Source organism: Zingiber officinale, chromosome 2B, assembly GCF_018446385.1.
Source record: "Zingiber officinale cultivar Zhangliang chromosome 2B, Zo_v1.1, whole genome shotgun sequence".
Taxonomy (NCBI): Eukaryota; Viridiplantae; Streptophyta; class Magnoliopsida; order Zingiberales; family Zingiberaceae; genus Zingiber; species Zingiber officinale.
Genome location: NC_055989.1, coordinates 153,536,393 through 153,556,177, shown reverse-complemented (window position 1 = coordinate 153,556,177; position 19,785 = coordinate 153,536,393). Strand labels below are relative to the sequence as shown.

At 41.9% G+C, this 19,785-nt stretch overlaps 2 long non-coding RNA genes across 2 annotated transcripts; both read right to left on the bottom strand.

Moving 5' to 3' along the window:
* Positions 1-544: 544 nt before the first annotated feature.
* Positions 545-1,286, bottom strand: LOC122049691. Its single transcript, XR_006131017.1, has 3 exons — positions 1,153-1,286; positions 990-1,083; positions 545-605 (listed from the first exon to the last, which is right to left on the bottom strand). It is a non-coding gene; the product is annotated as an uncharacterized LOC122049691 (long non-coding RNA).
* A 12,501-nt stretch (positions 1,287-13,787) lies between these two features.
* Positions 13,788-15,736, bottom strand: LOC122049690. The gene is made up of 4 exons (XR_006131016.1): positions 15,603-15,736; positions 15,440-15,533; positions 14,993-15,055; positions 13,788-13,809 (listed from the first exon to the last, which is right to left on the bottom strand). It is a non-coding gene; the product is annotated as an uncharacterized LOC122049690 (long non-coding RNA).
* Positions 15,737-19,785: the final 4,049 nt, after the last annotated feature.

Sequence of the window (19,785 nt, the reverse complement as noted above, 5' to 3'; positions counted from 1 at the left end):
GCGGCACGCTCCAGCTACCACCACCCATGAGTGGCCGAGCGTGCGGCCCAGGCCAACGACCGTCTCAACCACAAGGGAGCCAAAGTCGTCGGCTATGCATGCAATGACATGATGCGAATAATGCAACAATCATCATATATATATAACAGAAACAGGTATGCTACATGAAGCCAGCATGCTCAGTAAAGTGTGTAAATAAACACAGAAACAGGTATGCTACATGAAGCCAGCATGCTCAGTAAGGTGTGTAAATAAACAGCAATCAAAGCAGGTAAACATGGTATCAGGTGTCCATATATCCAATACCTACTATCTAATGTCTGGTATCTGGTACCCAATACCTAGTACTATAGTATCTGCTAAATATCATCGATAGCAACAAGAGACTGTATAGAAACCGACATGAGTAGCTCAAAGATTGAGTGGAAGTATCAAGCGCAGGAAAAATAAGAGTGGAGTCAAGATAGATACAACAACTATCTGAACATAAAGCTCATGCACTAGGATCAAAATACTAAAGAGATAAAGCAAGAAATACCCGCCTTTATACGTAGTGCGTGTCAACCGTCTTCAGCAACTCCAGAAGATCACATCCAACTCGGATCCTACAAATACAGGATACGAGACAAAACTAAGGATCTATAATCAATGTATCAACTATCAACAAACCTAAACCGATTCAACCTCTTTATTCACATACTTCCATTTAATCCAAGAAAGCATAATCTACCCATCCAACTTATCTAGTCAAATTTAATTCCATCAACAACTAAACATCATGAATCGAACATGCATAATTCTTCCACATAATCCATTTCTAACTACCACAGCTGACAATCCAACCAACACAACTAATTATTCGTTAATCAAGATACCACAGATTAAAATCTAAATCAGAAATGGATACATAACTATATCCACCCCACACCATCAACCAAAATCAACCAATCCATCACAAGACTACAAACCAATATCCAAACACAACTCACCTCATTCGAAATGCTCCTTATGAACGAAACAACCCACTGTTGAAAATCACGGGTGTGATGCTTACTGCTGCCCACATCTCCATCACCTTCTAACCTAACAACCAAATCACAGAAATCTATCAATTACTCTACAATAGGATACAAAATCAGTTCTTAACCTTACTTAATTCCATGTCAACAATCTTTTCTCCGATGGTTCACTGGCCTACAGTGCTGGCCAAAACTATAAGAACAAGCCAAACATTAAATCTTCACATCCAATACATAGAATGGAAAACCAATCACTGCTAATCAATTCCAAGCATTTGCCTTACCTCAAGCTATTACCAGCATACTCCTCTCCATCACTCACTCTTCTGGTGAAGATCGAATGACTCCAAGCAACTGACCAGCTGCACCTTGAAGACGAGGGAAGAGGTGGTGTTGAGATCTCGACGACGAAGAGGAAGAGGTAGGGTCGGCTACATGCTAGGGCACAGCGTCGGGTGGCGCTGGTGGTCGGCAACGAAGAGCTAATGGGAGAGGGAGACTCTGCCGATGCGGGGTGAGCGAGGCCGGCGATCGGCCGACGCTGTTGCGGGCTTCGGATGGTGGCGCGAGGAAGCGAAGGGGAGAAAGGGAATCGGCGAGATGGCGGTAGGCTGCGACGTCCGGCGTCAAACTGTGGTGGCCGACGGTGGCACGGAGAGGAGGATGATCGGGAGACGGCGACGCGTGAGGTCTCGGCGACAAAGAGCAAGAGGGAGAGAGATCAGCGACGATGAGGAGGTTTAGGGGAAATCGGGAGAGGGAGGAGAATAAAGGAAAGAAATTAAATACCTTGGGTTAGTTCAATTAAACCTAAAGTTCATTCCTTAATCAACTCCCACTCAAGGGTATTCCAAACAGACTTTCTTTAAACCCAATAATTGATCCCCTTAAAATACGTCATACGAGCTCCGATTAAATCCCAGAAAATTCCTAAAAATTCCTGAAAAATCTAATAAGATTATTTTTCCAATAACCTTATTATTTAATTATTATTTGGGCACCGTATTTTACATTCTCCCCCACTAATAAAAATTTGGTCCCCAAATTTACTGCTCAACTCAGGAATCCACATCTAACTGTAACAATCCAACAACATACTCATATACCACTCCATCCAAGTATCATCACAAATCTCCAACTGTCAAAGATGACTCTATGGGTTATGAGCTCATCCTGCTTCCGCTACTCTCACACTGCTGTCTGTAAGTAAATCAATCATCTCCAAAAACCACAACACCTAGTATCAGCAAATCCTCTAACATCCACATTAAGCTCTCAGTCTGTTCATCTGTCTAAAGATGTAAAGCGGTTCTAAAACAGAACTTTATACTCATGGTCTGCTGTAAGATCTGTCACTATCGTGATGTGAGGCATGAATCTCCATCCAATTCAATACTCATAGATATACCCTGAGGTCCGATAATCTCTCTATCATATAATCCTGCTACTCGATCTAAAGAATCCATCCTACAAATCAATAACTAGGGAGCAAATTCATCAACCAATCACTGATTTCCCAACGCATCATATCCTCTCCATGTCCTGGGTAATCTCACAACAAATCTATCATGATATGCTCCCAACTGCACTCTAGTATCCGAATCTACTGAAATAATCTCACTAACCACCGATGTTCAGCCTCCACTTGCTGACATACTAGACATCAAGCTACAAAATCCGCGATGTCTTTTTCATGTCATTCAACCAATAGAAACACTCTAAGTCCCTATACATCGGGTGTCACCCAGATGTATCACAAATCCATATCGAGGTGTTTTCCTACAAAAACTCCTCCCGGCTAAGAAGTGACTCAGGATCACACCTAACCTCCTACAGATATAAAGTATCTCGTAAGTGTTAAACAACTAGCTTCACACTTTTCCACGTCAGTGAGGGTCATCTATCCAAATGTACCCTCAAGGTCATCCTACCAGGTACATACAGTCCATGGTCAAAGTCTCCCTAGAATAGAATACATCGATCCTCTACAAACTAGTCAAGCCAGCAATGGTATGCAGCTAACTTAGTCAATTCTCCGTCTATACAAGTCCTGAACTCAAACGTAACTTTTTGGTTAACTAACCAGTACACATAACCCAAGGATCAAAATCTCTATAAAATAGAGTGAGTCGGTCTCCTACTGAATGAACTACTGACCGAACTAAGAACATAGGAACAACGGTAAATCGAACCTCTATAGGCTAGAGCAACTAGGATAAATCAATCCTCTACTATCCAAGTCAAATAAGAGTAAATCGGTTCTCTACGAACCAAGGTAATACGAGTAAATTGGTTCTCCACGAACCGAAGCAATATGATATTTAGCAGATACTAACCACTACTAAACTAGTGATAACAGAAATTAATAACACTAGTGGTATGGTAAAAGAAGTCCTATGAGACTGTATTCCTTGATCTCTAGTAGGGTCAACCGTGATCAGTGATTGACCCAACACATTTAATGTATGCTACAAACAACTGGACAGGTACTAACAAAAGCATACTAATACATAACATAACTAACATAACAACTATGCATGCACTAACAGAAATATAAGATAACAATATGCAAACATACCTCCTATAGCTTGGAGAATCCTGTCGCTGCCTGGTCCCAAAACCCGAAAAGTCACATCGAGAAACCAAATCACGAAAAACAAAACGAAAATAGGCCTCATAAACCTTGGTTCTGATACCAATAAATTGTCACGCCCCCAGAGGAGACCGTACCGAAAAATTTCGGCAGCATCTCCCCTGTACGGGTGACAATCTGAGGCATACATACATACAATATACATCAGCCACAAACGGCTGGAATATATCAACACAACCACGCAGTTATATAAGCAGCCCACTCGGCTGGAACAGAAATAAACACAACCACGCAGTTATATAGATATATAAATCAGCCCACACGGCTGTACTAAAAAATCAACACAGCGGAAATCACAAACAACGATCACAAAACACAAATCAACTGACTGCGAGCCGGCTCGGCTTGACACAATAATATCAAACCCAATACAAGACAATACAAATACATAAACAAGTACCAAAATCCAAAATATAAATAACGTAAGAAATACCAAAATCGTAAGGTCGTCCTCGAATGTGACGTGGGACTGGCGAACAGGATCTCCAGGCGACTCCATAAATCCTGTATCTGCTACCTGGTGAAATTACCAATATGCGGGGTGGTGAGTATAAAAACTCAGCGGGTAATAGACTGATAGTGCATGAGTAAAGTAAAGAACTAGAGATGCATAGGTATACAGTCTCGCATGGAAATAGCAGATACTACAGTGATATCATAATAAGTGTCCATACCTGAAACCATATCCTAGGCTAGTAAGGGAAGGTAGATGTAGCAAAGTCCTGCTACAGTACTGCTCATAACTACATGGTATCATGTGAGGTATATACAGGTCAACAGTAAGTAAGTCAGTGTCTAAACACATAACACAGGTATAAATCTCAACCTAAGTAGGCATAACAACATAAATAAACAACAGCAGCATAATCTAGTAACAGCAGCATAGATAAGCAACAATAGCATAAGTAAACAACCAGCAGATATAAACAACAGCGTATGTACGGATGGTCACCCCGCCCACCTCTCTGCACCACGACCCCTGTATGGTCGAGAGGCCGGATCGATGACAAACTGTACCACCCAAAGGCCGCCACTACTCTCGAGTGACCGGATGGACAGGTGCATAGTAGCTGAATAGCTACGTCTGCGATGGGGTCCCTGCTGCCGCAACTCCAGCCGCCACTACCCATGAGTGACCGAGTGTGGCACGACAGGACAAGCGGCACGCTCCAGCTACCACCACCCATGAGTGGCCGAGCGTGCGGCCCAGGCCAACGACCGTCTCAACCACAAGGGAGCCAAAGTCGTCGGCTATGCATGCAATGACATGATGCGAATAATGCAACAGTCATCATATATATATAACAGAAACAGGTATGCTACATGAAGCCAGCATGCTCAGTAAAGTGTGTAAATAAACACAGAAACAGGTATGCTACATGAAGCCAGCATGCTCAGTAAGGTGTGTAAATAAACAGCAATCAAAGCAGGTAAACATGGTATCAGGTGTCCATATATCCAATACCTACTATCTAATGTCTGGTATGTGGTACCCAATACCTAGTACTATAGTATCTGCTAAATATCATCGATAGCAACAAGAGACTGTATAGAAACCGACATGAGTAGCTCAAAGATTGAGTGGAAGTATCAAGCGCAGGAAAAATAAGAGTGGAGTCAAGATAGATACAACAACTATCTGAACATAAAGCTCATGCACTAGGATCAAAATACTAAAGAGATAAAGCAAGAAATACCCGCCTTTATACGTAGTGCGTGTCAACCGTCTTCAAGAACTCCAGAAGATCACATCCAACTCGGATCCTACAAATACAGGATACGAGACAAAACTAAGGATCTATAATCAATGTATCAACTATCAACAAACCTAAACCGATTCAACCTCTTTATTCACATACTTCCATTTAATCCAAGAAAGCATAATCTACCCATCCAACTTATCTAGTCAAATTTAATTCCATCAACAACTAAACATCATGAATCGAACATGCATAATTCTTCCACATAATCCATTTCTAACTACCACAGCTGACAATCCAACCAACACAACTAATTATTCGTTAATCAAGATACCACAGATTAAAATCTAAATCAGAAATGGATACATAACTATATCCACCCCACACCATCAACCAAAATCAACCAATCCATCACAAGACTACAAACCAATATCCAAACACAACTCACCTCATTCGAAATGCTCCTTATGAACGAAACAACCCACTGTTGAAAATCACGGGTGTGATGCTTACTGCTGCCCACATCTCCATCACCTTCTAACCTAACAACCAAATCACAGAAATCTATCAATTACTCTACAATAGGATACAAAATCAGTTCTTAACCTTACTTAATTCCATGTCAACAATCTTTTCTCCGATGGTTCACTGGCCTACAGTGCTGGCCAAAACTATAAGAATAAGCCAAACATTAAATCTTCACATCCAATACATAGAATGGAAAACCAATCACTGCTAATCAATTCCAAGCATTTGCCTTACCTCAAGCTATTACCAGCATACTCCTCTCCATCACTCACTCTTCTGGTGAAGATCGAATGACTCCAAGCAACTGACCAGCTGCACCTTGAAGACGAGGGAAGAGGTGGTGTTGAGATCTCGACGACGAAGAGGAAGAGGTAGGGTCGGCTACATGCTAGGGCACAGCGTCGGGTGGCGCTGGTGGTCGGCAACGAAGAGCTAATGGGAGAGGGAGACTCTGCCGATGCGGGGTGAGCGAGGCCGGCGATCGGCCGACGCTGTTGCGGGCTTCGGATGGTGGCGCGAGGAAGAGAAGGGGAGAAAGGGAATCGGCGAGATGGCGGTAGGCTGCGACGTCCGGCGTCAAACTGTGGTGGCCGACGGTGGCACGGAGAGGAGGATGATCGGGAGACGGCGACGCGTGAGGTCTCGACGACAAAGAGCAAGAGGGAGAGAGATCAGCGGCGATGAGGAGGTTTAGGGGAAATCGGGAGAGGGAGGAGAATAAAGGAAAGAAATTAAATACCTAGGGTTAGTTCAATTAAACCTAAAGTTCATTCCTTAATCAACTCCCACTCAAGGGTATTCCAAACAGACTTTCTTTAAACCCAATAATTGATCCCCTTAAAATACGTCATACGAGCTCCGATTAAATCCCAGAAAATTCCTAAAAATTCCTGAAAAATCTAATAAGATTATTTTTCCAATAACCTTATTATTTAATTATTATTTGGGCACCGTATTTTACATTCTCCCCCACTAATAAAAATTTGGTCCCCAAATTTACTGCTCAACTCAGGAATCCACATCTAACTGTAACAATCCAACAACATACTCATATACCACTCCATCCAAGTATCATCACAAATCTCCAACTGTCAAAGATGACTCTATGGGTTATGAGCTCATCCTGCTTCCGCTACTCTCACACTGCTGTCTCGCCAACTGTAAGTAAATCAATCATCTCCAAAAACCACAACACCTAGTATCAGCAAATCCTCTAACATCCACATTAAGCTCTCAGTCTGTTCATCTGTCTAAAGATGTAAAGCGGTTCTAAAACAGAACTTTATACTCATGGTCTGCTATAAGATCTGTCACTATCGTGATGTGAGGCATGAATCTCCATCCAATTCAATACTCATAGATATACCCTGAGGTCCGATAATCTCTCTATCATATAATACTGCTACTCGATCTAAAGAATCCATCCTACAAATCAATAACTAGGGAGCAAATTCATCAACCAATCACTGATTTCCCAACGCATCATATCCTCTCCATGGCCTGGGTAATCTCACAACAAATCTATCATGATATGCTCCCAACTGCACTCTAGTATCCGAATCTACTGAAATAATCTCACTAACCACCAATGTTCAGCCTCCACTTGCTGACATACTAGACATCAAGCTACAAAATCCGCGATGTCTTTTTCATGTCATTCAACCAATAGAAACACTCTAAGTCCCTATACATCGGGTGTCACCCAGATGTATCACAAATCCATATCGAGGTGTTTTCCTACAAAAACTCCTCCCGGCTAAGAAGTGACTCAGGATCACACCTAACCTCCTACAGATATAAAGTATCTCGTAAGTGTTAAACAACTAGCTTCACACTTTTCCACGTCAGTGAGGGTCATCTATCCAAATGTACCCTCAAGGTCATCCTACCAGGTACATACAGTCCATGGTCAAAGTCTCCCTAGAATAGAATACATCGATCCTCTACAAACTAGTCAAGCCAGCAATGGTATGCAGCTAACTTAGTCAATTCTCCGTCTGTACAAGTCCTGAACTCAAACGTAACTTTTTGGTTATCTAACCAGCACACATAACCCAAGGATCAAAATCTCTATAAAATAGAGTGAGTCGGTCTCCTACTGACTGAACTACTGACCGAACTAAGAACATAGGAACAACGGTAAATCGAACCTCTATAGGCTAGAGCAACTAGGATAAATCAATCCTCTACTATCCAAGTCAAATAAGAGTAAACCGGTTCTCTACGAACCAAGGTAATACGAGTAAATTGGTTCTCCACGAACCGAAGCAATATGATATTTAGCAGATACTAACCACTACTAAACTAGTGATAAAAGAAATTAATAACACTAGTGGTATGGTAAAAGAAGTCCTATGAGACTGTATTCCTTGATCTCTAGTAGAGTCAACCGTGATCAGTGATTGACCCAACACATTTAATGTATGCTACAAATAACTGGACAGGTACTAACAAAAGCATACTAATACATAACATAACTAACATAACAACTATGCATGAACTAACAGAAATATAAGATAACAATATGCAAACATACCTCTTATAGCTTGGAGAATCCTGTCGCTGCCTGGTCCCAAAACCCGAAAAGTCACATCGAGAAACCAAATCACGAAAAACAAAATGAAAATAGGCCTCATAAACCTTGGCTCTGATACCAATAAATTGTCACGCCCCCAGAGGAGACAGTATCGAAAAATTTCGGCAGCATCTCCCCTGTACGGGTGACAATCTGAGGCATACATACATACAATATACATCAGCCACAAACGGCTGGAATATATCAACACAACCACGCAGTTATATAAGCAGCCCACTCGGCTGGAACAGAAATAAACACAACCACGCAGTTATATAGATATATAAATCAGCCCACACGGCTGTACTAAAAAATCAACACAGCGGAAATCACAAACAACGATCACAAAACACAAATCAACTGACTGCGAGCCGGCTCGGCTTGACACAATAATATCAAACCCAATACAAGACAATACAAATACATAAACAAGTACCAAAATCCAAAATACAAATAACGTAAGAAATACCAAAATCGTAAGGTCATCCTCGAATGTGACGTGGGACTGGCGAACAGGATCTCCAGGCGACTCCATAAATCCTGTATCTGCTACCTGGTGAAATTACCAATATGCGGGGTGGTGAGTATAAAAACTCAGCGGGTAATAGACTGATAGTGCATGAGTAAAGTAAAGAACTAGAGATGCATAGGTATACAGTCTCGCATGGAAATAGCAGATACTACAGTGATATCATAATAAGTGTCCATACCTGAAACTATATCCTAGGCTAGTAAGGGAAGGTAGATGTAGCAAAGTCCTGCTACAGTACTGCTCATAACTACATGGTATCATGTGAGGTATATACAGGTCAACAGTAAGTAAGTCAGTGTCTAAACACATAACACAGGTATAAATCTCAACCTAAGTAAGCATAACAGCATAAATAAACAACAGCAGATAATCTAGTAACAGAGCATAGATAAGCAACAATAGCATAAGTAAACAACCGCAGATATAAACAACAACAGCATAGTCACCACCCACCTCTACACCCCGACCTCTGTATGGTCGAGAGGCCGGATCGATGACAAACTGTACCACCCAAAGGCCGCCACTACTCTCGAGTGACCGGATGGACAGGTGCATAGTAGCTGAATAGCTACGTCTGCGATGGGGTCCCTGCTGCCGCAACTCCAGCCGCCACTACCCATGAGTGACCGAGTGTGGCACGACAGGACAAGCGGCACGCTCCAGCTACCACCACCCATGAGGTGCGGCCTGGGCCAACGACCGTCTCAACCACAAGGAGCCAAAGTCGTCGGCTATGCATGCAATGACATGATCCGAATAATGCAGCGGTCATCATATATATATATAAAAGTATGCTACATGAAGCCAGCATACTCGATAAAGTGTGTAAATAAACACAGAAACAGGTATGCTACATGAAGCCAGCATGCTCAGTAAGGTGTGTAAATAAACAGCAATCAAAGCAGGTAAACATGGTATCAGGTGTCCATATATCCAATACCTACTATCTAATGTCTGGTATGTGGTACCCAATACCTAGTACTATAGTATCTGCTAAATATCATCGATAGCAACAAGAGACTGTATAGAAACCGACATGAGTAGCTCAAAGATTGAGTGGAAGTATCAAGCGCAGGAAAAATAAGAGTGGAGTCAAGATAGATACAGCAACTATCTGAACATAAAGCTCATGCACTAGGATCAAAATACTAAAGAGATAAAGCAAGAAATACCCGCCTTTATACGTAGTGCGTGTCAACCGTCTTCAGCAACTCCAGAAGATCACATCCAACTCGGATCCTACAAATACAGGATACGAGACAAAACTAAGGATCTATAATCAATGTATCAACTATCAACAAACCTAAACCGATTCAACCTCTTTATTCACATACTTCCATTTAATCCAAGAAAGAATAATCTACCCATCCAACTTATCTAGTCAAATTTAATTCCATCAACAACTAAACATCATGAATCGAACATGCATAATTCTTCCACATAATCCATTTCTAACTACCACAGCTGACAATCCAACCAACACAACTAATTATTCGTTAATCAAGATACCACAGATTAAAATCTAAATCAGAAATGGATACATAACTATATCCACCCCAGACCATCAACCAAAATCAACCAATCCATCACATGACTACAAACCAATATCCAAACACAACTCACCTCATTCGAAATGCTCCTTATGAACGAAACAACCCACTGTTGAAAATCACGGGTGTGATGCTTACTGCTGCCCACATCTCCATCACCTTCTAACCTAACAACCAAATCACAGAAATCTATCAATTACTCTACAATAGGATACAAAATCAGTTCTTAACCTTACTTAATTCCATGTCAACAATCTTTTCTCCGATGGTTCACTGGCCTACAGTGCTGGCCAAAACTATAAGAACAAGCCAAACATTAAATCTTCACATCCAATACATAGAATGGAAAACCAATCACTGCTAATCAATTCCAAGCATTTGCCTTACCTCAAGCTATTACCAGCATACTCCTCTCCATCACTCACTCTTCTGGTGAAGATCGAATGACTCCAAGCAACTGACCAGCTGCACCTTGAAGACGAGGGAAGAGGTGGTGTTGAGATCTCGACGACGAAGAGGAAGAGGTAGGGTCGGCTACATGCTAGGGCACAGCGTCGGGTGGCGCTGGTGGTCGGCAACGAAGAGCTAATGGGAGAGGGAGACTCTGCCGATGCGGGGTGAGCGTTGCGGGCTTCGGATGGTGGCGCGAGGAAGAGAAGAGAAAGGGAATCGGCGAGATGGCGGTAGGCTGCGACGTCCGGCGTCAAGCTGAGGGGGCAGACGGTGGCACGGAGAGGAGGATGATCGGGAGACGGCGACGCGTGAGGTCTCGACGACAAAGAGCAAGAGGGAGAGAGATCAGCGGCGATGAGGAGGTTTAGGGGAAATCGGGAGAGGGAGGAGAATAAAGGAAAGAAATTAAATACCTAGGGTTAGTTCAATTAAACCTAAAGTCCATTCCTTAATCAACTCCCACTCAAGGGTATTCCAAACAGACTTTCTTTAAACCCAATAATTGATTCCCTTAAAATACGTCATACGAGCTCCGATTAAATCCCAGAAAATTCCTAAAAATTCCTGAAAAATCTAATAAGATTATTTTTCCAATAACCTTATTATTTAATTATTATTTGGGCACCGTATTTTACATTCTTCCCCACTAATAAAAATTTGGTCCTCAAATTTACTGCTCAACTCAGGAATCCACATCTAACTGTAACAATCCAACAACATACTCATATACCACTCCATCCAAGTATCATCACAAATCTCCAACTGTCAAAGATGACTCTATGGGTTATGAGCTCATCCTGCTTCCGCTACTCTCACACTGCTGTCTCGCCAACTGTAAGTAAATCAATCATCTCCAAAAACCACAACACCTAGTATCAGCAAATCTTCTAACATCCACATTAAGCTCTCAGTCTGTTCATCTGTCTAAAGATGTAAAGCGGTTCTAAAACAGAACTTTATACTCATGGTCTGCTGTAAGATCTGTCAGTATCGTGATGTGAGGCATGAATCTCCATCCAATTCAATACTCATAGATATACCCTGAGGTCCGATAATCTCTCTATCATATAATCCTGCTACTCGATCTAAAGAATCCATCCTACAAATCAATAACTAGGGAGCAAATTCATCAACCAATCACTGATTTCCCAACGCATCATATCCTCACCATGTCCTGGGTAATCTCACAACAAATCTATCATGATATGCTCCCAACTGCACTCTAGTATCCGAATCTACTGAAATAATCTCACTAACCACCAATGTTCAGCCTCCACTTGCTGACATACTAGACATCAAGCTACAAAATTCGCGATGTCTTTTTCATGTCATTCAACCAATAGAAACACTCTAAGTCCCTATACATCGGGTGTCACCCAGATGTATCACAAATCCATATCGAGGTGTTTTCCTACAAAAACTCCTCCCGGCTAAGAAGTGACTCAGGATCACACCTAACCTCCTACAGATATAAAGTATCTCGTAAGTGTTAAACAACTAGCTTCACACTTTTCCACGTCAGTGAGGGTCATCTATCCAAATGTACCCTCAAGGTCATCCTACCAGGTACATACAGTCCATGGTCAAAGTCTCCCTAGAATAGAATACATCGATCCTCTACAAACTAGTCAAGCCAGCAATGGTATGCAGCTAACTTAGTCAATTCTCCGTCTGTACAAGTCCTGAACTCAAACGTAACTTTTTGGTTATCTAACCAGCACACATAACCCAAGGATCAAAATCTCTATAAAATAGAGTGAGTCGGTCTCCTACTGACTGAACTACTGACCGAACTAAGAACATAGGAACAACGGTAAATCGAACCTCTATAGGCTAGAGCAACTCGGATAAATCAATCCTCTACTATCCAAGTCAAATAAGAGTAAATCGGTTCTCTACGAACCAAGGTAATACGAGTAAATTGGTTCTCCACGAACCGAAGCAATATGATATTTAGCAGATACTAACCACTACTAAACTAGTGATAAAAGAAATTAATAACACTAGTGGTATGGTAAAAGAAGTCCTATGAGACTGTATTCCTTGATCTCTAGTAGGGTCAACCATGATCAGTGATTGACCCAACACATTTAATGTATGCTACAAATAACTGGACAGGTACTAACAAAAGCATACTAATACATAACATAACTAACATAACAACTATGCATGAACTAACAGAAATATAAGATAACAATATGCAAACATACCTCCTATAGCTTGGAGAATCCTGTCGCTGCCTGGTCCCAAAACCCGAAAAGTCACATCGAGAAACCAAATCACGAAAAACAAAATGAAAATAGGCCTCATAAACCTTGGCTCTGATACCAATAAATTGTCACGCCCCCAGAGGAGATCGTACCGAAAAATTTCGGCAGCATCTCCCCTGTACGGGTGACAATCTGAGGCATACATACATACAATATACATCAGCCACAAACGGCTGGAATATATCTACACAACCACGCAGTTATATAATCAGCCCACTCGGCTGGAACAGAAATAAACACAACCACGCAGTTATATAAATATATCAATCAGCCCACACGGCTGTACTAAAATCAACACAACGGAAATCACAAACAACAATCACAAAACACAAATCAACTGACTGCGAGCCGGCTCGGCTTGACACAATAATATCAAACCAAATACAAAAGAATACAAATACATAAACAAGTACAAAACTCAAAATACAAATAACGTAAGAAATACCGAAATCGTAAGGTCGTCCTCGAATGTGACGTGGAACTGGCGGACAGGATCTCCAGGCGACTCCATAAATCCTTTACCTGCTACCTGGTGAAATTACCAATATACGGGGTGGTGAGTATAAAGACTCAGCGGGTAATAGACTGATAGTGCATGAGTAAAGTAAAGAACTAGAGATGCAAGGGTATACAGTCTCGTATGGAAATAGCAGATACTACAGTGATATCATAATAAGTGTCCATACCTGAAACCATATCCTAGGCTAGTAAGGAAAGGTAGATGTAGCAAAGTCCTGCTACAGTACTGCTCATAACTACATGGTATCATGGGAGGTATATACAGGTCAACAGTAAGTAATTCAGTGTCTAAACTCATAACACAGGTATAAATCTCAACCTAAGTAAGCATAACAACATAAATAAACAACAGCAGCATAATCTAGCAACAGCAGCATAGATAAGTAACAACAGCATAAGTAAACAACCAGCAGATATAATAGCAACAGCGTATGTGGTCACCCCGCCCACCTCTCTGCACCATGACCCCTGTATGGGCGAGAGGCCGGATCGATGACAAACTGTACCACCCAAAGGCCGCCACTACTCTCGAGTGACCGGATGGACAGGTGCATAGTAGCTGAATAGCTACGTCTGCGACAGGGGTCCCTGCTGCCGCGACTCCAGCAATCACTACCCATGAGTGTGCGAGTGGGGGCAAGACAGGACATGCGGCACGCTCCAAGCTACCACTACCCATGAGTGGCCGAGCGTGCGGCCCGGGCCAACGACCGTCTCAACCACAAGGGAGCCAAAGTCGTCGGCTATGCATGCAATGACATGATGCGAATAATGCAACAGTCATCATATATATATAACAGAAACAGGTATGCTACATGAAGCCAGCATGCTCAGTAAAGTGTGTAAATAAACACAGAAACAGGTATGCTACATGAAGCCAGCATACTCAGTAAGGTGTGTAAATAAACAGCAATCAAAGCAGGTAAACATGGTATCAGGTGTCCATATATCCAATACCTATTATCTAATGTCTTGTATCTGGTACCCAATACCTAGTACTATAGTATCTGCTAAATATCATCGATAGCAACAAGAGACTGTATAGAAACCGACATGAGTAGCTCAAAGATTGAGTGGAAGTATCAATCGCAGGAAAAATAAGAGTGGAGTCAAGATAGATACAACAACTATCTGAACATAAAGCTCATGCACTAGGATCAAAATACTAAAGAGATAAAGCAAGAAATACCCACCTTTATACGTAGTGCGTGTCAACCGTCTTCAGCAACTCCAGAAGATCACATCCAACTCGGATCCTACAAATACAGGATACGAGACAAAACTAAGGATCTATAATCAATGTATCAACTATCAACAAACCTAAACCGATTCAACCTCTTTATTCACATACTTCCATTTAATCCAAGAAAGCATAATCTACCCATCCAACTTATCTAGTCAAATTTAATTCCATCAACAACTAAACATCATGAATCGAACATGCATAATTCTTCCACATAATCCATTTCTAACTACCACAGCTGACAATCCAACCAACACAACTAATTATTCGTTAATCAAGATACCACAGATTAAAATCTAAATCAGAAATGGATACATAACTATATCCACCCCACACCATCAACCAAAATCAACCAATCCATCACAAGACTACAAACCAATATCCAAACACAACTCACCTCATTCGAAATGCTCCTTATGAACGAAACAACCCACTGTTGAAAATCACGGGTGTGATGCTTACTGCTGCCCACATCTCCATCACCTTCTAACCTAACAACCAAATCACAAAAATCTATCAATTACTCTACAATAGGATACAAAATCAGTTCTTAACCTTACTTAATTCCATGTCAACAATCTTTTCTCCGATGGTTCACTGGCCTACAGTGCTGGCCAAAACTATAAGAACAAGCCAAACATTAAATCTTCACATCCAATACATAGAATGGAAAACCAATCACTGCTAATCAATTCCAAGCATTTGCCTTACCTCAAGCTATTACCAGCATACTCCTCTCCATCACTCACTCTTCTGGTGAAGATCGAATGACTCCAAGCAACTGACCAGCTGCACCTTGAAGACGAGGGAAGAGGTGGTGTTGAGATCTCGACGACGAAGAGGAAGAGGTAGGGTCGGCTACATGCTAGGGCACAGCGTCGGGTGGCGCTGGTGGTCGGCAACGAAGAGCTAATGGGAGAGGGAGACTCTGCCGATGCGGGGTGAGCGAGGCCGGCGATCGGCCGACGCTGTTGCGGGCTTCGGATGGTGGCGCGAGGAAGCGAAGGGGAGAAAGGGAATCGGCGAGATGGCGGTAGGCTGCGACGTCCGGCGTCAAACTGTGGTGGCCGACGGTGGCACGGAGAGGAGGATGATCGGGAGACGGCGACGCGTGAGGTCTCGACGACAAAGAGCAAGAGGGAGAGAGATCAGCGGCGATGAGGAGGTTTAGGGGAAATCGGGAGAGGGAGGAGAATAAAGGAAAGAAATTAAATACCTAGGGTTAGTTCAATTAAACCTAAAGTTCATTCCTTAATCAACTCCCACTCAAGGGTATTCCAAACAGGCTTTCTTTAAACCCAATAATTGATTCCCTTAAAATACGTCATACGAGCTCCGATTAAATCCCAGAAAATTCCTAAAAATTCCTGAAAAATCTAATAAGATTATTTTTCCAATAACCTTATTATTTAATTATTATTTGGGCACCGTATTTTACATTCTTCCCCACTAATAAAAATTTGGTCCTCAAATTTACTGCTCAACTCAGGAATCCACATCTAACTGTAACAATCCAACAACATACTCATATACCACTCCATCCAAGTATCATCACAAATCTCCAACTGTCAAAGATGACTCTATGGGTTATGAGCTCATCCTGCTTCCGCTACTCTCACACTGCTGTCTCGCCAACTGTAAGTAAATCAATCACCTCCAAAAACCACAACACCTAGTATCAGCAAATCCTCTAACATCCACATTAAGCTCTCAGTCTGTTCATCTGTCTAAAGATGTAAAGCGGTTCTAAAACAGAACTTTATACTCATGGTCTGCTGTAAGATCTGTCACTATCGTGATGTGAGGCATGAATCTCCATCCAATTCAATACTCATAGATATACCCTGAGGTCCGATAATCTCTCTATCATATAATCCTGCTACTCGATCTAAAGAATCCATCCTACAAATCAATAACTAGGGAGCAAATTCATCAACCAATCACTGATTTCCCAACGCATCATATCCTCTCCATGTCCTGGGTAATCTCACAACAAATCTATCATGATATGCTCCCAACTGCACTCTAGTATCCGAATCTACTGAAATAATCTCACTAACCACCGATGTTCAGCCTCCACTTGCTGACATACTAGACATCAAACTACAAAGTCCGCGATGTCTTTTTCATGTCATTCAACCAAAAGAAACGCTCTAAGTCCCTATACATCGGGTATCACCCGGATGTATCACAAATCCATATCGAGGTGTTTTCCTACAAAAACTCCTCTCGGATAAGAAGTGACTCAGGATCACACCTAACTTCCCACAGATATAAAGTATCTCGTAAGTGTTAAGCAACTAGCTCCACACTTTTTCACGTCAGTGGGGGTCATCTATCCAAATGTACCCTCAAGGTCATCCTCCCAGGTACATACAGTCCATGGTCAAAGTCTCCCTAGAATAGAATACATCGATCCTCTACAAACTAGTCAAGCCAGCAATGGTATGCAGCTAACTTAGTCAATTCTCCGTCTGTACAAGTCCTGAACTCAAACGTAACTTTTTGGTTATCTAACCAGCACACATAACCCAAGGATCAAAATCTCTATAAAATAGAGTGAGTCGGTCTCCTACTGACTGAACTACTGACCGAACTAAGAACATAGGAACAACGGTAAATCGAACCTCTATAGGCTAGAGCAACTCGGATAAATCAATCCTCTACTATCCAAGTCAAATAAGAGTAAATCGGTTCTCTACGAACCAAGGTAATACGAGTAAATTGGTTCTCCACGAACCGAAGCAATATGATATTTAGCAGATAATAACCACTACTAAACTAGTGATAACAGAAATTAATAACACTAGTGGTATGGTAAAAGAAGTCCTATGAGACTGTATTCCTTGATCTCTAGTAGGGTCAACCGTGATCAGTGATTGACCCAACACATTTAATGTATGCTACAAATAACTGGACAGGTACTAACAAAAGCATACTAATACATAACATAACTAACATAACAATATGCAAACATACCTCCTATAGCTTGGAGAATCCTGTCGCTGCCTGGTCCCAAAACCCGAAAAGTCACATCGAGAAACCAAATCACGAAAAACAAAATGAAAATAGGCCTCATAAACCTTGGCTCTGATACCAATAAATTGTCACGCCCCCAGAGGAGACCGTACCGAAAAATTTCGGCAGCATCTCCCCTGTACGGGTGACAATCTGAGGCATACATACATACAATATACATCAGCCACAAACGGCTGGAATATATCAACACAACCACGCAGTTATATAAGCAGCCCACTCGGCTGGAACAGAAATAAACACAACCACGCAGTTATATAGATATATAAATCAGCCCACACGGCTTTACTAAAAAATCAACAAAGCGGAAATCACAAACAACGATCACAAAACACAAATCAACTGACTGCGAGCCGGCTCGGCTTGACACAATAATATCAAACCCAATACAAGACAATACAAATACATAAACAAGTACCAAAATCCAAAATACAAATAACGTAAGAAATACCAAAATCGTAAGGTCGTCCTCGAATGTGACGTGTGACTGGCGAACAGGATCTCCAGGCGACTCCATAAATCCTGTATCTGCTACCTGGTGAAATTACCAATATGCGGGGTGGTGAGTATAAAAACTCAGCGGGTAATAGACTGATAGTGCATGAGTAAAGTAAAGAACTAGAGATGCAAAGGTATACAGTCTCGTATGGAAATAGCAGATACTACAGTGATATCATAATAAGTGTCCATACCTGAAACCATATCCTAGGCTAGTAAGGGAAGGTAGATGTAGCAAAGTCCTGCTACAGTACTGCTCATAACTACATGGTATCATGTGAGGTATATACAGGTCAACAGTAAGTAAGCCAGTGTCTAAACACATAACACAGGTATAAATCTCAACCTAAGTAAGCATAACAACATAAATAAACAACAGCAGCATAATCTAGCAACAGCAGCATAGATAAGCAACAACAGCATAAGTAAACAACCAGCAGATATAATAACAACAGCGTATGTACGGATGGTCACCCCGCCCACCTCTCTGCACCACGACCCCTGTATGGTCGAGAGGCCGGATCGATGACAAACTGTACCACCCAAAGGCCGCCACTACTCTCGAGTGACCGGATGGACAGGTGCATAGTAGCTGAATAGCTACGTCTGCGACGGGGGTCCCTATCACTACCCATGAGTGACCGAGTGTGGCACGACAGGACAAGCGGCACGCTCCAGCTACCACCACCCATGAGTGGCCGAGCGTGCGGCCCAGGCCAACGACCGTCTCAACCACAAGGGAGCCAAAGTCGTCGGCTATGTATGCAATGACATGATGCGAATAATGCAAGAGTCATCATATATATATAACAGAAACAGGTATGCTACATGAAGCCAGCATGCTCAGTAAAGTGTGTAAATAAACACAGAAACAGGTATGCTACATGAAGCCAGCATGCTCAGTAAGGTGTGTAAATAAACAGCAATCAAAGCAGGTAAACATGGTATCAGGTGTCCATATATCCAATACCTATTATCTAATGTCTGGTATCTGGTACCCAATACCTAGTACTATAGTATCTGCTAAATATCATCGATAGCAACAAGAGACTGTATAGAAACCGACATGAGTAGCTCAAAGATTGAGTGGAAGTATCAAGCGCAGGAAAAATAAGAGTGGAGTCAAGATAGATACAGCAACTATCTGAACATAAAGCTCATGCACTAGGATCAAAATACTAAAGAGATAAAGCAAGAAATACCCACCTT